The sequence below is a fragment of the Lissotriton helveticus genome, chromosome 8 (genome assembly GCF_964261635.1).
Source record: "Lissotriton helveticus chromosome 8, aLisHel1.1, whole genome shotgun sequence".
NCBI classification, from domain to species: Eukaryota; Metazoa; Chordata; class Amphibia; order Caudata; family Salamandridae; genus Lissotriton; species Lissotriton helveticus.
The window spans coordinates 1067395268-1067412541 of record NC_136069.1 but is presented as its reverse complement, the minus strand read 5'-3'; the positions used below and the strand labels follow the sequence as shown (position 1 = coordinate 1067412541).

Genomic DNA, 17274 nt, shown 5'->3' with positions numbered 1-17274 from the left:
TGGTGGCAACTTGTTTCTGCCTGTCCAATGGTTGCTTGTTGTGTTTTTTTGTTATGGGGGGAGGGGGGCATAAATAACAGGAGGGTGAAAGTCAGTCAGTCAGTCAGTTAGTGAGAGTGAGTGAGAGAGTCAGTGAGAGAGAGTCAGTCAGTGAGAGAGTCAGTCAGTGAGAGTTAGAGTCAGTGAGAGAGTCGGCCAGTGAGAGTGAGAAAGTCTGTCAGTGAGAGTGAGAAAGTCAGTCAGTGAGAGTGAGAAAGTCAGTCAGTGAGAGTGAGAAAGTCAGTCAGTGAGAGGCAGAGTCAGTCAGTCAGTAAGAGTGAGAGAGTCAGTCAGTGAAAGTGAGTCAGTGAGAGTGAGAGAGTGAGTCAGTTAGTCAGTGAGTGAAAGAGAGTGAGTCAGTGAGATAGTCAGTCAGTGAGAGTGAGTCAGTCTTTTAGCGGGAGTGAGTCAGTCTTTTAGCGAGAGTGAGTCAGTCTGTGAGAGAGTCAGTCATTGAGAGAGACTCAGACAGTGAGAGAGACTCAGTCAGTGAGAGAGTGAGTCAGTCAGTCAGTCAGTGAGAGAGAGAGAGTGAGTCAGTGAGAGTGAGTCAGTGAGAGTCTGTCAGTGAGAGAGTCAGTGAGTCTGTCAGTGAGAGAGAGTGAGTCAGTCAGTGAGAGCGAGTCAGTGAAAGTCTGTCAGTGAGAATGTCAGTCAGTCAGTGAGAGAGAGTGGGAGAGTCTGCCAGTGAGAGAGTCTGTCAGTGAGAGTCTATCAGTCAGTGAGAGTCTGTCATTCAGTGAGAGTCTGCCAGTCAGTGAGAGTCTGCCAGTCAGTGAGAGTCTGCCAGTCAGTGAGAGTCTGCCAGTCAGTGAGAGTCTGCCAGTCAGAGTCTGTAAGTGAGAGTCTGTAACTGAAAGTGAGTCAGTCAGTGAGAGAGCGTGGGAGAGTCCGTCAGCGAGAGAGTGAGAGAGTCCGTCAGCGAGAGAGTGAGAGAGTCTGTCAGTGAGAGTCTGTAAGTGAGAGTCTGTCAGTCAGTGAGAGTCTGTCAGTCAGTGAGAGTCTGCCAGTCAGTGAGAGTCTGCCAGTCAGTGAGAGTCTGTCAGTGAGGGTCTGTCAGTGAGGGTCTGTCAGTGAGTGTCTGTAAGTGAGAGTCTGTAAGTGAGAGTGAGTCAGTCAGTGACAGAGAGTGGGAGAGTCTGTCAGCGAGAGAGTCTGTCAATGAGAGTCTGTAAGAGTGAGTGAGTCAGTCAGTGAGAGTGAGTCAGTCAGTCAGTGGGAGTGCGTGAGTGAAAGTGAGTCAGTGAGAGTGAGAGAGTGAGTCAGTTAGTCAGTGAGTGAAAGAGAGTGAGTCAGTGAGATAGTCAGTCAGTGAGAGTGAGTCAGTCTTTTAGCGGGAGTGAGTCAGTCTTTTAGCGAGAGTGAGTCAGTCTGTGAGAGAGTCAGTCATTGAGAGAGACTCAGACAGTGAGAGAGACTCAGTCAGTGAGAGAGTGAGTCAGTCAGTCAGTCAGTGAGAGAGAGAGAGTGAGTCAGTGAGAGTGAGTCAGTGAGAGTCTGTCAGTGAGAGAGTCAGTGAGTCTGTCAGTGAGAGAGAGTGAGTCAGTCAGTGAGAGCGAGTCAGTGAAAGTCTGTCAGTGAGAATGTCAGTCAGTCAGTGAGAGAGAGTGGGAGAGTCTGCCAGTGAGAGAGTCTGTCAGTGAGAGTCTATCAGTCAGTGAGAGTCTGTCATTCAGTGAGAGTCTGCCAGTCAGTGAGAGTCTGCCAGTCAGTGAGAGTCTGCCAGTCAGTGAGAGTCTGCCAGTCAGAGTCTGTAAGTGAGAGTCTGTAACTGAGAGTGAGTCAGTCAGTGAGAGAGCGTGGGAGAGTCCGTCAGCGAGAGAGTGAGAGAGTCTGTCAGTGAGAGTCTGTAAGTGAGAGTCTGTCAGTCAGTGAGAGTCTGTCAGTCAGTGAGAGTCTGCCAGTCAGTGAGAGTCTGCCAGTCAGTGAGAGTCTGTCAGTGAGGGTCTGTCAGTGAGGGTCTGTCAGTGAGGGTCTGTCAGTGAGTGTCTGTCAGTGAGTGTCTGTAAGTGAGAGTCTGTAAGTGAGAGTGAGTCAGTCAGTGACAGAGAGTGGGAGAGTCTGTCAGCGAGAGAGTCTGTCAATGAGAGTCTGTAAGAGTGAGTGAGTCAGTCAGTGAGAGTGAGTCAGTCAGTCAGTGGGAGTGAGTGAGTGAGTCAGTGAGAGAGAGTGAGTGAGTGAGTCAGTGAGAGTGAGTCAGTCAGTCAGTCAGTGAGAGTGAGTCAGTCAGTGAGAGTGAGTGAGTCAGTCAGTGAGAGTGAGTGAGTCAGTCAGTGAGAGTGAGTGAGTCAGTCAGTGAGAGTGAGTGAGTCAGTCAGTGAGAGTGAGTGAGTCAGTCAGTGAGAGTGAGTCAGTGAGTCAGTGAGAGTGAGTGAGTCAGTCAGTGAGAGTGAGTGAGTCAGTCAGTGAGTGAGAGTCAGTCAGTCAGTCAGTGAGAGTGAGTGAGTCAGTGAGAGTGAGTGAGTCAGTCAGAGTGAGTGACTCAGTCTGTCAGTGAGAGTGAGTGAGTCAGTCTGTCAGTGAGGGAGAGTCTGTCAGTGAGAGTGAGTTATTGTTATTGTTATTTGAGATTTGTATAGCGCTAAATCACCGACAGGTCTCTTAGCGCTCAAGACCGGATGAAGAAAATGACTGACTGCATGGATGGTAAAAGAAAACTCTAGAGAGATTTAAACTGTATTTAGTGCTTCTTTAAAAAGAAAGGTTTTGAGTAATTTCCGAAATTGGAGCAAATTTGATTCTTTACGGAGCTGGTCAGGTAGCTTGTTCCAAAGCTGGGGAACCAGTACTGAAAAGGATCTCCCCCCTTTTGAGGAGAGTTTCTACCGAGGACACGACAAGAGTTGTGCCTCTGAGGATCGCAGTGAGCGTCCTGGCGTATAAACCTCCAGCCGTTCTTTTATGTAGACATGGGCTAGACCATATATAGCTTTATGAGCTATGCAGAGGCTCTTGAATTTCACTCTTTGTTTTATCAGGAGCCAGTGCAGCTTACGTAACAGCAAGGTGGCATGTGCTTTCCTAGGCAATCTAAAAATCAATCTAGCTGCATCATTTAAAACTACTTGTAGTCTATTGGCCAGATACTTGAGGAACCTAAGTAAAGTGCATTGCCGTAATCTAACCTTGAAATTATGATGGCTGAAACAATTGTGTGAAGCGTGGAGGTGGAAAGAAGGGGGACCAATTTACGAAGTTGTCTTATTAGTCCTGTGCAGGTGCCAAACACTGATGAAATTTGGTTGGCCATTGAAAGTTCCTCATCGATTTTTATGCCAAGGCTTTTTACGGATGAGCTAGGACTAGGAGTGGGACCTAGGTCTTGGGGCCAAAACTGGTCACTCCAAGGTGATTCAATTGTGGGGATGACCAGAACCTCTGTCTTATCAGGATTAATTTTTAGTGAGTTGGCTGTCATCCAGCTCACAGTAAAACTGAGGATCTTTTGTGCTTGAAGCTGAGCAGATACGGTGTTATCAATGCTAAGCAGCAGCTGAGTATCATCCGCATAATTGAAGATTTTACAACCCATGTTTACTAAAGCTGTTACCAGTGGTTGTAGATAGACATTAAAAAGGAGTGGGGACGATGCGGGGAGGAGGGAACTCTCCTCCACACGATATGGGAATGTCCACAAATAAGGGAACTTTGGAGACAGGTTATGCGCACAGTCTCACAGGCCATCAATGTATCTGTCCTACCGGAACCCCGTAGGTGCCTGCTGAATGTCTGGGACCCTACGGACCTAAATAGGTATGGACGACTGTGGGTCACACTGGCGGTGACAGTGGCCAAGCGGGACATTGCGCAGAGATGGGGGGCCCCAGAGTTGCCGACGGTAGCGGGATGGATACGAAACATGGACCTCCTCATGGTGAAGGAAAGAGCAGTATATGTGTTGAGGGCATGCCCTCGCAAATGGAATGGGGTGTGGATGCCATGGAACAAATACAGGGGGGAACCATGCGAGGCCCTGCCAGAGGGTGAGGACTCGGAATCTGAGGAGGACGAGGACTAGTGGCAAAGGGTGTGCCAACATGATACTGGGGGGGGCCGGGAGGAGGCGAGAACGCAGCGCTGCCCTGGGCGAAATGCTGAGTAACTGAACCTGTGAACAACTGTATGTGGCTAATCGCAATATTGTGCTCCATGATGACCTTAGTTGGATTTTTAAGTTTTAAAGTTTTATGGTTTATTTACAGTTACGTATTGTTGAACTCAAAAGGATATGTCAGCAGTGCGTTTTCAGGGAGTTACTTATGGTAAGATGCAACCTTGGGCCATGCTTTCAGTATGTTTGTCTTTCCTACATGTTCCAATGCATGGCGATTTTAGTACATGTTAGGTGCTGACGCTCGATCTGTTAAGTTCCTTTCATTAGTTGACAATTGCTAAGGATGTACAAATGTGCTTAACGAATGAAAATGTCAATGTCTCCTTTTGTTTTCGTGCAAAATAAAGTTAAAAAAAAAAAAAAAAGGAGTGGGGACAGGGCTGAACCCTGGGAGACGCCACAATCAAGTGAACCTAAATCAGATATTGCATCGCCCAATTTAATTCTTTGGGACCTTCCCAACAAGAAGGATTCAAGCCATTTATGAGCCTGATCATGGATACCTAAAGTGGCAAGTCTGTCCAGTAGTATGGTGTGGCTGACAGTATCAAATGCCGCTGATAGATCTAATAATATCAGGGCACAGGGTCTTTTCCTGTCAGCCAGAACTCTAAGCTCATCAAGCACCGAGAGCATAACCACCTCGGTGCTATGATGTGCTCGAACGAGTCTGTCAGTCAGTGAGAGTGAGTCTGTCTGTCAGTCAGTAAGAGTGAGTGAGACTGTCATTCAGTGAGAGTGAGTCTGTCAGTGAGTGAGTGAGTCAGTCAGTGAGAGTGAGTCAGTCAGTGAGAGTGAATCAGTCAGTCTGTCAGTGAGAGAGAGTGGGAGAGTCTGTCAGTGAGAGAGAGGGCGAGTCTGTCAGTGAGAGTGAGTGAGTCTGTCAGTCAGTGAGAGTGAGTCAGTCAGTCAGTGAGAGTGAGTCAGTCAGTCAGTGAGAGTGAGTCTGTCAGTCAGCCAGTGAGAGAGAGTGGGAGAGTCAGTCAATGAGAGAGTGAGAGAGTATGTCAGTGAGAGAGAGTCAGTGAGAGTCTGTCAGTGAGAGAGTGAGTCTGTCAGTCAGAGTGAGTCTGTCAGTTAGTGAGAGTGAGTCAGTCAGTCAGTAAGAGAGAGAGTGGGAGAGTCTGTAAGTGAGAGAGTGAGTCTGTCAATCAGTGAGAGTGAGTCTGTCAGTCAGTGAGAGTGAGTGAGACTGTCATTCAGTGAGAGTGAGTCTGTCAGTCAGTGGGAGTGAGTGAGTCAGTCAGTGAGAGTGAGTGAGTCAGTAAGTGAGAGTGAGTCTGTCAATCGTTGAGAGAGAGAGTGGGAGAGTCTATCCGTGAGAGTGAGTTAGTCAGTGAGAGTGAGAGTCTGTCACTCAGTGAGAGTGAGTGAGCCAGTCAGTGAGATTGAGTGAGCCAGTCAGTGAGGGTGAGTGAGCCAGTCAGTGAGAGTGAGAGAGTCAGTCAGTCAGTGAGAGTGAGTCAGTCAGTCAGTCAGTGAGAGAGAGAGAGAGAGAGAGAGAGAGAGAGAGAGAGAGAGAGAGAGAGAGAGAGAGAGTCAGTCAGTGAGAGTGTGGGAGAGTCTGTTAGTTAGTGTGGGTCTGTCAGTCAGTGGGAGAGAGTGCGAGAGAGTGGCAGAGTCTGTCAGTGAGAGTAAGTCAGTGAGAGTGAGTCAGTGAGAGTGAGTCTGTCAGTCAGTAAGAGTCAGCCATCCGGGAGAGAGTGAGTTAGTCATTGAGAGAGAGTGAGTCAGTCATTAAGAGAGAGTGAGACAGTCAGTAAGAGTGAGTGAATCAGTCAGTGAGAGAGAGAGAGAGTGGTAGAGTGAGTCAGTGAGAGTGAGTGGGAGAGTGAGTCAGTGAGAGTGTGAGAGAGTCTGTCAGTGAGAGAGAGTCAGTGGTGAGAGGGAGTCAGTGAGAGTGAGAGAGTGAGTCAGTTAGTCAGTGAGTGAAAGAGAGTGAGTCAGTGAGATAGTCAGTCAGTGAGAGTGAGTCAGTCTTTTAGCGGGAGTGAGTCAGTCTTTTAGCGAGAGTGAGTCAGTCTGTGAGAGAGTCAGTCATTGAGAGAGACTCAGACAGTGAGAGAGACTCAGTCAGTGAGAGAGTGAGTCAGTCAGTCAGTCAGTGAGAGAGAGAGAGTGAGTCATTGAGAATGAGTCAGTGAGAGTCTGTCAGTGAGTCAGTGAGAGTGAGTCAGTGAGAGTCAGCCATCCGGGAGAGAGTGAGTTAGTCATTGAGAGAGAGTGAGTCAGTCATTAAGAGAGAGTGAGACAGTCAGTAAGAGTGAGTGAATCAGTCAGTGAGAGAGAGAGAGAGTGGTAGAGTGAGTCAGTGAGAGTGAGTGGGAGAGTGAGTCAGTGAGAGTGTGAGAGAGTCTGTCAGTGAGAGAGAGTCAGTGGTGAGAGGGAGTCAGTAGTGAGAGTGAGTCAGTGAGAGTGAGTCAGTGAGAGTCTGTCAGGGAGAGAGAGAGAGAGTCAGTGAGAGTCTGTCAGTGAGAGAGAGTCAGTGAGAGTCTGTCAGTGAGAGAGAGTCAGTGAGAGTCTGTCAGTGAGAGAGAGTCAGTGAGAGTCTGTCAGTGAGAGTGAGTGAGTCAGTCAGTCAGTGAGAAAGTGAGAGTGAGTCAGTGAGTGTCTGTCAGTGAGAATGTCAGTCAGTGAGAGAGAGTGGGAGAGTCTGTCAGTGAGAGTCTGCCAGTGAGTCTGCCAGTGAGAGTCTGTCAGTGAGAGCGAGTCAGTCAGTCAATGAGAGTGAGTCAGTCAGTCAGTGAGACCGAGTAAGTCAGTGAGAGTGAATCAATCAGTCTGTCAGTGAGAGAGAGTGGGAGAGTCTGTCAGAGAGAGAGTGGGAGAGTCTGTCAGTGAGAGTCTGTCAGTGAGAGTGAGTATGTCAGTGAGAGTGAGTCTGTCAGTGAGAGTGAGTCTGTCAGTGAGAGAGCTAGTGAGAGAGTCAATGAGTGGCTGTCAGTGAGAATGTCAGTCAGTGAGCGAGAATGGGAGAGTGAGTCAGTGAGAGTGAGTCAGTGAGAGTCTGTCAGTGAGAGAAAGAGTCAGTGAGAGAAAGAGTCAGTGAGAGTCTTTCAGTGAGAGTCAGTGAGAGTCAGTGAGAGTCTGTCAGTGAAAGAGAGTGAGTCAGTCAGTCAGTGAGAGAGTGAGTCAGTGAGAATGAGTCAGTGAGCGTCTGTCAGTGAGAATGTCAGACAGTGAGTCTGCCAGTGAGTCTGCCAGTGAGAGTCTGCCAGTGAGAGTCAGTCAGTGAGAGTCAGTCAGTGAGAGTCTGGCAGTGAGAGTCTGGCAGTGAGAGTCTGGCAGTGACTGTCAGCGACAGTCTGTCAGTCAGTGAGAGTGAGTGAGTCAGTCAGTCAGTCAGTCAGTCAGTAAGAGTGAGTCAGTCAGTCAGTGAGAGTGAGTCAGTCAGTCAGTGAGAGAAAGAGAGAGTGAGCCAGCCAGTCAGTCTGTCAGTGAGAGTGAGTCTGTCAGTGAGAGTGAGAGAATGAGTCTGTCAGTCAGAATGAGTCTGTCAGTTAGTGAGAGTCAGTCAGTCAGTCAGAGAGAGAGTGGGAGAGTCTGTCAGTGAGAGAGTGAGAGAGTCTGTCAGTGAGAGAGTGAGAGAGTCTGTCAGTGAGAGTATGTCAGTGAGAGAGTGAGTCTTTCAGTCAGTGAGAGTGAGTCTGTCAGTAAGTGAAAGTGAGTCTGTCAGTCAGTGAGAGTGAGTGAGACTCATTCAGTGAGAGTGAGGCTGTCAGTCAGTGGGAGTGAGTGAGTCAGTCAGTCAGTGTGAGTGAGTCTGTGAGTCAGTCAGTGAGAGAGAGTGGGAGAGTATGTCAGTGAGAGTGAGTCAGTCAGTCAGTGAGAGAGAGTGCGCCAGTCAGTCAGTGTGAGTGAGTCTGTCAGTCAGTCAGTGAGAGAGAGTGGGAGAGTATGTCAGTGAGAGTGAGTCTGTCAGTCAGTGAGTCTGTCGGTGAGAGAGTGAGAGTGAGTCTGTCAGTGAGAGTGCCTGTCAGTGAGAGTGAGCCCGTCAGTCAGTGAGAGTGAGTCTGTCAGTTAGTGAGAAGGAGTGAGTCAGTCAGTGAGAATGAGTCTGTCAGTCAGTGAGAGAGACTGAGTCAGTCAGTGAGCGAGTGGGAGAGTCTGTCAGTGAGAGTGGGTCTGTCAGTCAGTCAGTGAGAGAGAGAGAGAGAGAGAGTGAGAGTCTGTCAGTCAGCGAGGGTGAGTCTGTCAAGCAGTAAGAGTGAGTGAGCCAGTCAGTGAGAGTCAGTGAGCCAGTCAGTGAAAATAAGTGAGTCAGTCAGTAAGAGTGAGAGTGAGTGAGTCAGTGAGAGTGAGTCAGTCAGTGAGAGAGAGTGGGCGAGTCTATCCGTGAGAGTGAGTTAGTCAGTGAGAGTGAGAGTCTGTCAGTCAGTGAGAGTGAGTCTGTCAATCAGTGAGAGTGAGTCTGTCAGTCAGTGAGAGTGAGTGAGCCAGTCAGTGAGAGTGAGTGAGCCAGTCAGTGAGAGTCAGTGAGCCAGTCAGTGAGAGTAAGTGAGTCAGAGAGTGAGTGAGTCAGTGAGAGTCAGTCAGTCAGTGAGAGAGAGTGAGTGAGTCAGTGAGCGAGTGGGAGAGTCTGTCAGTGAGAGTGGGTCTGCCAGTCAGTGAGAGAGAGTGAGAGAGAGTGGGAGAGTGTCAGTGAGAGTCTGTCAGTGAGAGTGAGTCAGTCAGTGAAAGAGTGAGTCAGTCATTGAGAGAGAGTGAGTCAGTCAGTCTGTGAGAGAGAGTCTGTCAGTCTGTGAGAGAGAAAGTCAGTCAGTGAGAGAGAGTGGGAGAGTCTGTCAGTGAGAGTGAGTCTGTCAGTCAGTGAGAGTGAGTCAGTGAGAGTGAGTCAGTGAGAGTGAATCAGTTAGAGTCTGTCAGTGAGAGTGAGTCATTGGGCCGGATTCACAGAATGAACTTAAGACAAAATCTTAAACTTACTACCATTTTGGTATTCACAGAATTAACTTACTACGTTTGGTATTCACAGAATGAACGTACTACTTTTGGTATTCACAGAATGAACTTACTACTTTTGGTATTCACAGAGTGGATTTACAATTACTAACTTTACGTCCGCACTCCGGCCGGAAATTCCGCACCCGGAGTGGGAATTCCGCTTACGGGCCGGAATCTCCGCTTTTGGGACGGAACTCCTGATTTTTAGCCGGAATACCACAATTTTGGCCTTATGAACGTTTCAAGTGCCTACCGTCCCCCAACACCACTGCCTGCAATGTCTCAACAATTGAGGCCCTTATGAACTTAGCTTCAGAACACCAACTGCTTTGTACTAATGACTCTTTATACTTGATAAAAGATTAGTACATAGCTAGATGAATGATGGGGATTGCAGAGGTCATGGCAGTAACCGGAGTTAGGAGATAGCATGGCATGGACCTTTACTGATTGGTAGTATGACACTATTGGGCAACAATGAAGAGATTTTGGAAGAAATTGTCCTGCAAAAGCATAAACTTCAAAGTGTTAACGACATTTCCCTTTATTGTAAGTTCCGACATCCCTATTAACTAAGGTTTAAGAACAGGTCTGAGATACAAAAGTTATTTAGTTGCATGGAAGAAAATATTACACTGGGCAACTATCTTTCTGGTGGATACTCTATCTTCCTGCAGATTCTTCACCTATTGATATTCCCTGGCTCTAGACTGGATCCAGAAACTTTCCGTAGCTCTCCTAAGCGGGTAGAAGACACTGGTTCCATCTTGAAGAAGGAAGAAACAATGCGTTGATGTCACTGAAAACATATACCATGCACCCCAGTGCACTTACGTCAGTTGCACTCTCCTTTTTTCTATGCCCTTGGAGCCAGAGACAAGTAAGAAACAGATCAATATGTGAGAGTGCAGTGAAACAAGCAAATTAGAACCTTATTAGTGTTAGTGGTTTATGGACATCTTTCAGACTGGGGAGGTAGAGGGGATTGGTGAAGAATCTGTATGCAGAGAGAGTATCCACCAGAAAGATTGTTACCAAAGGTAAGTAACTTTTGCTTCTGATTGATACTTATTCCTGCAGATTACTCACCAGTTGCATGGATTCCCGAGTAGGAACCCTCCACCCCACAAACCGGGTCCAAGGCTTTTTGCCAGGACTACAGTTAATGCCGCAGAATCTCTATTATCCTTATTTTATGTCAGTCAGTCGTCCTGGTCTATTTTGTCCCTATGAACAACTTCAAACATATATTGTAACAAGGGATTATTTACCCATTTATTTTTTCTGCAAAAAAAACAAAAAAAAAAGAAGAGAAGACTTTGATTTTTATTTCCACAGAAACACAAACAAGTGTATAAATAAAGTCCTGATTTCCATTGTTTAACTGCGACTTTAATTTCTATAGTCCATGGGCTGTAGGTTGGAGTATAACCTTGTCTATTTTATGAGGAGTTGAAATAGTCATTGCAACTGAGTCTTTCCAACATTTTGAGAGTAACTAGAGTGCATAAGTATAAAGTGCACAGTTCCAACCAAAATGCGTCACCCAGCTCTCTCACGGACCCCACACTAACTGGTCAAAACTGGTTATTGAGACCTACATTCCTTCCCTTCCCACCCACACCCAAGTAAAAAATAACCATAACAGTCAATCAGGGATACTTTACCAAAAACTGTTTTTTCCAGGAAGGGGAAGGGGTATGGGGCCCACAGGCACTTGATGTGTGACTGCTCCTTTAAGGTGGAGTCAGCTGGAGAGGAAATTTAGCCATTGTATAAGGTTGAAGGGAACCAACTTATCAGCTGTAAATATACTCATTTAGGTAATTTAACTTGGGATTGCAGAATTCAAGTGTACTACTTTCTTCTTGCACGCTTCAGTAACTGCCAGAAGTGCATTTTTACATGGTAGCAACACAGCAGATCATATCTAGAAGCAGCGATTAGATTTTTATAGTGTGAAACTTGCAACTGCATGAACCAAAAAGTATTGAGTAAATATGCATACAATTATCAAGTTCAGCACACAGGGGACCCCTAACGTTTGGGGTCTTCAAGTAGATCACTCAACGTCACTCAGCTATGCTTCACGGGATGCCTCTGCTGAATTAGCAAGTGTGTGTGAACATGTAAGTTGTTGTTTTTTTACAAATATAGAGGCCGACTGAGGATTAATGAAGGAGTGAGGCTTATTTTGATACATGATCTCCAAATGGACTGGGAAGAGCATGGCATTGGCGATACCTGCCTGCTGCAATTTTCGCTTGCTGGATACATTTTCTTATGAAGCTTCTTATATACCAGGATAACATAAGGACATATAGAAATTGGATAACATGGTGTAGGTTTTGTGAACAGGGAGTGATGAAAATGCTGCACAGTGAACAGACAAGAGAAGTTTGAGCCTAAAAGGTTGCAAGCACTTTTTTCAAGTAGTCATCTTTATTGCATTTACTCTTTTTGGCACTCCCAGGTTGTGCAGGTTATTTCAGGGTGATCAGGCCTCTAGGTCATTGTTTTAGGCTTTTATAATACTAAATATATTTTTAATGTTTAGTAGAGATTCATTCTTCGACTTGGTGTCATCGACCAGGGTAGAGGGTTGTTCTTCGACTGACTCAATATGGTCCTCTTGCTTATATTCCATTGCTTTCATGTGCCCCATCTGGATCAAGAGTGAGTCAATTCATTGTCAATAGAAAGTAGGCTTTTTCTTATGGTTGCTAATATGGTTTTGAGGTCCGTGTCGTCCTGGTGTGACAACCGAGTTTGTGCGCCCTTCTTCGTTGCTGAATGTTCATTTCCCAGGAGCTACGCTACTGATCAAAGGTGAGCATGGCTTATTTATGATGGCCTTTTAACATAGTTGGAGAGTTTAAGAACAGAGGTAGGTCTTCACAGCTATTACTCTAGGCAGCAAAATGGCTACTGTTACTCCATTTATTAGCTCCTCGTAGTGACTGCAAACCAGGGTGCCAAGTCCCACCGGCTTTAATATCTGCAGATGGCAAACAAGTAGAGTGCCCAGATGAAAGTGTAATGCAAACTAATGCCATGTCCCACCTGAACCAATTATTTGTGAACAGCAGTCGAAATCTAAATGTGCACTGTGATGTTTAGTGTCTGGTCACGTTCACACTCCTCAACAAGACTTGCCTGCCTCATCCATATGGATGACACAAGGCCCAGCACCTGTCTTCTTTAGTGGCCACTGTGCCATTATGGAGCCAGATGATAGTGGGAGAAATGAATAAGAACAAATGGGCTGGCACTAAGAATGGACCCTGTCTCCCCACGGGAGGTGAAAGGCATGATCAGACCCGCCCTAAATAAGCCCACCGGCAGCCGACAAAGAGACAGTTTAGGATACAGGGTGGATGGGGGGTATAATCAGGCTTCTATGGTTCAAGCTTACATTTAGTCCTCTTCCCTCTATCTCACACCTAATGCTGAGTGATGCGACCCCGGAGCCCCTCAGAAGGCCCCAATGACCACCCACCACTCCAGCAGGGGTACTGAACTCCAAGCCCCCCGGCTGCTTGCAAGCAGGCACAAGTCCCAGTCAGTGCAGACTCAGACACAAAACCCCCCCCCCCAACACCTGAGCACCCCAGAAAGCCCTGGTCTCAGAGTCAGGGTCTCGAGTGATCGCCAGTACGCACGGTCAGCCTGTCAAAACCATCATTAAATGTCGGGTCTCAGCTGCCTCCACAAACCTAGTAGAGCAGACCTCACTTGTCTTGCGGTTGGGCAAATCAAAATTCCTCAAAAGTCCTAGGACACACTTTCTGGTCCCGATGTATAGCACCACGAGTCAACCACTCATTCCAATGCCAAAAGACAGGGTTATAATTACGTATTGCGTGAACTCGAGCACATTAATCTCCATGGCGCAAGAAGACTCACTAAAGTTCAGCCATCTTGAGGCCATGGATTTCAGAGCTTCAGTAAGTCTACTGTTAAGAGATTCTAATTGTTAATCAATCAGCAACAACGCTGTGACAATTTGGTGCACTCAGTCAATCAGTCAGTCAAGTTCACTTTATTCGGTTAATTAAAACCATAAAAGCATACTACATAAAAACACAATAAATATTAAAATGTTAAGATAACACAATCATCGCAAAATACAGAAGGAAAGACATCTAGATCATCAATATACACAGGAATAATTCATTGTATGATAACTTGGGGTTCTCCCCTATTGATTAAAGAGTATTCTAATTAATAGCAATCCTTCTCTTTTTCCTTATTCTGACCGCTGCAGTAAAAAAACTAGCTATATTAAACATTTCGCAAACATTGGTCAACATTTGTAAATATATAAAAGCAGGTCTAGCCTGTATAAATCCTTTGCTTTTAAAATGGGTAAAATGAATCGATTTTGAATGTGCAAAAAATGCTCACAAAATAAGACAAAATGCATTGAGTCCTGAGTAGAAAAATGATCACATGTACAAACACTTAGGTCCTCAGGGTTTTTCCTTCCCATTGGTTCAGCGAGGAGTAGATGCAATTGATTAAATCTAAACCTCTTTAAAAGGAAACGGTGATGCTGGTTGGTGACTATAGTTAAATTCTGGTGTGCCTACACAAGAGGCTTACTTAATTCCCTAGCCTCTCTATCGCACAAGTTACTACTTGTGTAACGATATATCTGTAAGAGACATTAGTTAGTGATAGATTCCTTACCTTAGAATATCCCCAGGCGTCAGACTGGAACCAGAAAGCTTTAGTCAGCAGTACCCCTGCACGTCGATTGACGTCGCTGTATGGCTCAGCATGCGTCGTTGGCGTCATATTCACGAGATGACATCACTGGAACTACTTAGACGCGCCCATGCGCGCCGACGTCAGTTCTGTACACCACTTTCCGTGACAGGAACGCAGAGCCATGTAAGATACTGACCACTGGTGCATAGAAACTAGGGCCCGAAAGGATGACCTTAACCCCAGTAATCAGTTTGCAGAACGGGGAGGATGGGTGGGTCGGTAGGGAATCTATCACTAACTAATGTCTCTTACAGATATATCGTTACACAAGTAGTAACTTGTGTATCTTGAAGGGACGCGTTAGTGATAGATTCCTTACCTTAGAATAGGTACCCCAGCAATACGAACCCCGGTGGTGGGTCTGCGAATAAGAAAGTCACGGAGTAAAGAACGGCCAGAGAAGCCGTCGCTCCGGAAATGACTGACAAGGCAATATTGCTTTGTAAAGGTGTGCAGTGAAGCCCACGTGGCAGCCTGACAGATGTCTTGCAGGGGGACACCACGTCCCAATGTAGTAGTAGCTGCTGTTGCCTCGGTAGAATGGGCGCGCAGCCCCACCGGAGGTTCCTTATTAGCCATAGAATAATATGCCTTGATACACAAGACAACCCAGCGGGAGATAGTCCTCTTGAGAACAGCCCGGCCTTTCTTGGCGCCTGCGTAGCCAACAAAGAGAAGGTCATCCACCCGGAATGCTTGCATGCGATTCAGGTAAAAGGAGAGCGCACGTTTTGGGTCCAGATGGTGGAGCCTCTCTTCCTCTCTGGAAGGATGCAGAGGCGGAAAGAAAGTGGGCAAGGTGATAATCTGCCCGATGTGGAAGGCAGTGACAACCTTTGGCAAGAAGGAAGGATGAGTGCGAAGCACAACTTTGTACGGATGAACCAATAGAAAAGGAGGCTTACAAGAAAAAGCCTGAAGCTCACTTACTCTCCTGAGAGAGGTGATAGCAACCAAGAAGGCAGTTTTCAAAGTCAGAAGACGTAAGGGGCAATTGTGAAGCGGCTCAAAGGGAGCGCACATGAGGTAGGTCAAAACAAGATTCAAGTCCCACTGAGGCATTATGAAAGGAACAGGAGGGAACATATGCGTAATGCCTATTAAGAATATCTGTAGAACAGGGGACTTGAAAAGAGAAGGCTGATCTGGAAGCCTCAGAAAGGCTGAAATGGCCGAAAGGTAGCCCTTGATAGTGCCCAGAGCACAGCCCTGCCGGCCAGAGAAAGAAGGAACAATAGGACTTCAAAAAGAGGGACAGAAAGGGGATCCACGGTCTTGGCTGTGCACCATGCCACAAATTTGTTCCACCTGCAGGTGTATACCGATTTAGTGGAGGGACGCCTGGCTGCCAGAATGACATCACAGACTTCAGGAGGCAAGTCAAATGGAATCAACGGTCGCCGCTCAATCTCCACGCATGTAGGTGGAGGCTGGGCAGGTTCGGGTGGAGAACCGTCCCTTGCTGCTGCAACAGAAGATCCTCCCGCAGAGGCAGTCAGATCGGGGGATCCAGGCTCATACTGAGTAGCTCGGGATACCAAACTCTTCGAGCCCAGTCCGGAGCCACAAGGATGACTTGGGCCCGGTCGCGTCTGATCTTCTTCAGGACTCTGGGCAGAAGTGGTATAGGTGGAAAGGCGTACAACCGACTGTAACTACACTCGCAACGAAAAGCGTCGCCGAGCCAGTGCCGCCTTGGAAATTCCAACGCTTGTTCTCTTCGGTGGCGAATAGATCTAACCAAGGCTATCCCAACTGTTGAAAGAGACCTTGCGCCACCTCCGAGTGAAGACGCCATTCGTGATCCATCAGACACCAGCGGCTTAGTTCATCCGCCCTGGCAGTCAAAGAACCTGCCAGGTGTTGAACCGTCAAGGAAATGCCATGACTTTCCAGCCATGTCCAGAGGCGCAGAACCTCCTGACATAGGGTCCACGGCCCCACCCCGCCCTGTTTGTTGCAATACCACATGGCGGTGGTGTTGTCCGTGAACACCTGCACTACCTTCCCCCTGACAGAGGGAAGGAATGCCTTCAGTGCAAGAAGAATCGCCCGTAGCTCCAGCAGGTTGATATGGAGCTGGGACCAGAGGCCGGAGACCAGAGGCCTCTGATCTCCGCCTCTCCCATGTGGCCGCCCCATCCCTGGAGGGACGCATCCATCACCTCTGTGTGCTCCGGTTGGGGAAGGGAGAGGGATCTGCCGCTGACCCAATGCTGATTCGTGAGCCACCACTGCAATTGTAGTGTAGTGCCCTACGAGATCTGGACGTAATCGGACAGGTTTCCCTTATGCTGCGCCCACTGGAACTTCAGGTCCCACTGCAGAGCCCACATGTGCCACCTGGCATGGGTGGTCAGCAGGATGCAGGAGGCCATGAGTCCCAGCAGCATCAAGGTCTTCCTGACCGAAACCCAGGACAAGGGCTGAAAGATCGGAATCATAGCCCGAATGTCCTGGACTCGCTGTTCGGGAGGATAAACCCGAAACTGCGCTGTGTCCAGAACCGCTCTGATGAAGAAGAGCTTCTGCGAGGGAATGGAGGTGGGAGACGACTGTCTGAGGCGAGCCCGCCTTGAACAACCAGTCGTCGAGATAGGGGAAAACTGAAACCCCTGATGAGCTGCGACCACCGCCATCACTTTCGTGAACACCCGAGGGGTGCTGGTAAGGCCAAAGGGGAGCGCAGTGTACTGAAAATGCTCCTGGCCCATTGTGATTCGTAGGTAACGTTGATTGGCCGGCAGGATGGAAATATGAAAATAAGCATCCTGCAGGTCCAGTGCCAACATCCAGTCTTGTGGATCGAGAGCAGACAAAACCTGAGCCAGAGTGAGCATCTTGAACTTCTCCTTCCGGAGGAAGGGATTGACGTTCTGAAGGTCTGAGATGGGACGTAGACCCTTGTCCTTCTTTGGAACCTAGAAGTAGTGGGAGTAACAACCAGACCTACTTCTGCCGTCGGAACGCTCTCGATGGCCAAGAGGGCCGCAACTTCCTGCTGGAGAAGTGCCAAATGATCCCCCGACATGCGGTGGAATTGCGATGGCATGGCTGTGGGGGGTAGACTCGAAGGGGAGGGGGTAGCCCCTTTGAACAATCTCCAGAACCCACTTGTCTGATTTAATGGTGTGCCAGTGGGGGAGGTGATGACGAATCCTGCCCCCCACTGGCGCCTGGTGGGCCTGAAACACCGGACTAGGAAGGTGTGGAAGGCACTGGCAGCAGGGATGTTGGTTGACTGACCCACACGCTCGCCCCGTGACCCACCTCTGCCAGCCCCACGTCTGCGGCTGCGCTGGGACTGTTGCTGCGCAGGCTTGTTCTGAAAGCAACATGTTTGCACGCCTCTCCTGGAGCTTTGACAGGAACGAAAGTTGGAAGTGGAAGGAGTATGTCCAGCC

At 47.9% G+C, this 17274-nt stretch overlaps 1 protein-coding gene across 2 annotated transcripts in view; it reads right to left on the bottom strand.

Moving 5' to 3' along the window:
• The window catches only part of UGGT2 (UDP-glucose glycoprotein glucosyltransferase 2), a 1586510-nt gene that overhangs the window by 1187334 nt on the left and 381902 nt on the right, over positions 1-17274 (bottom strand). The window lies entirely within an intron of this gene.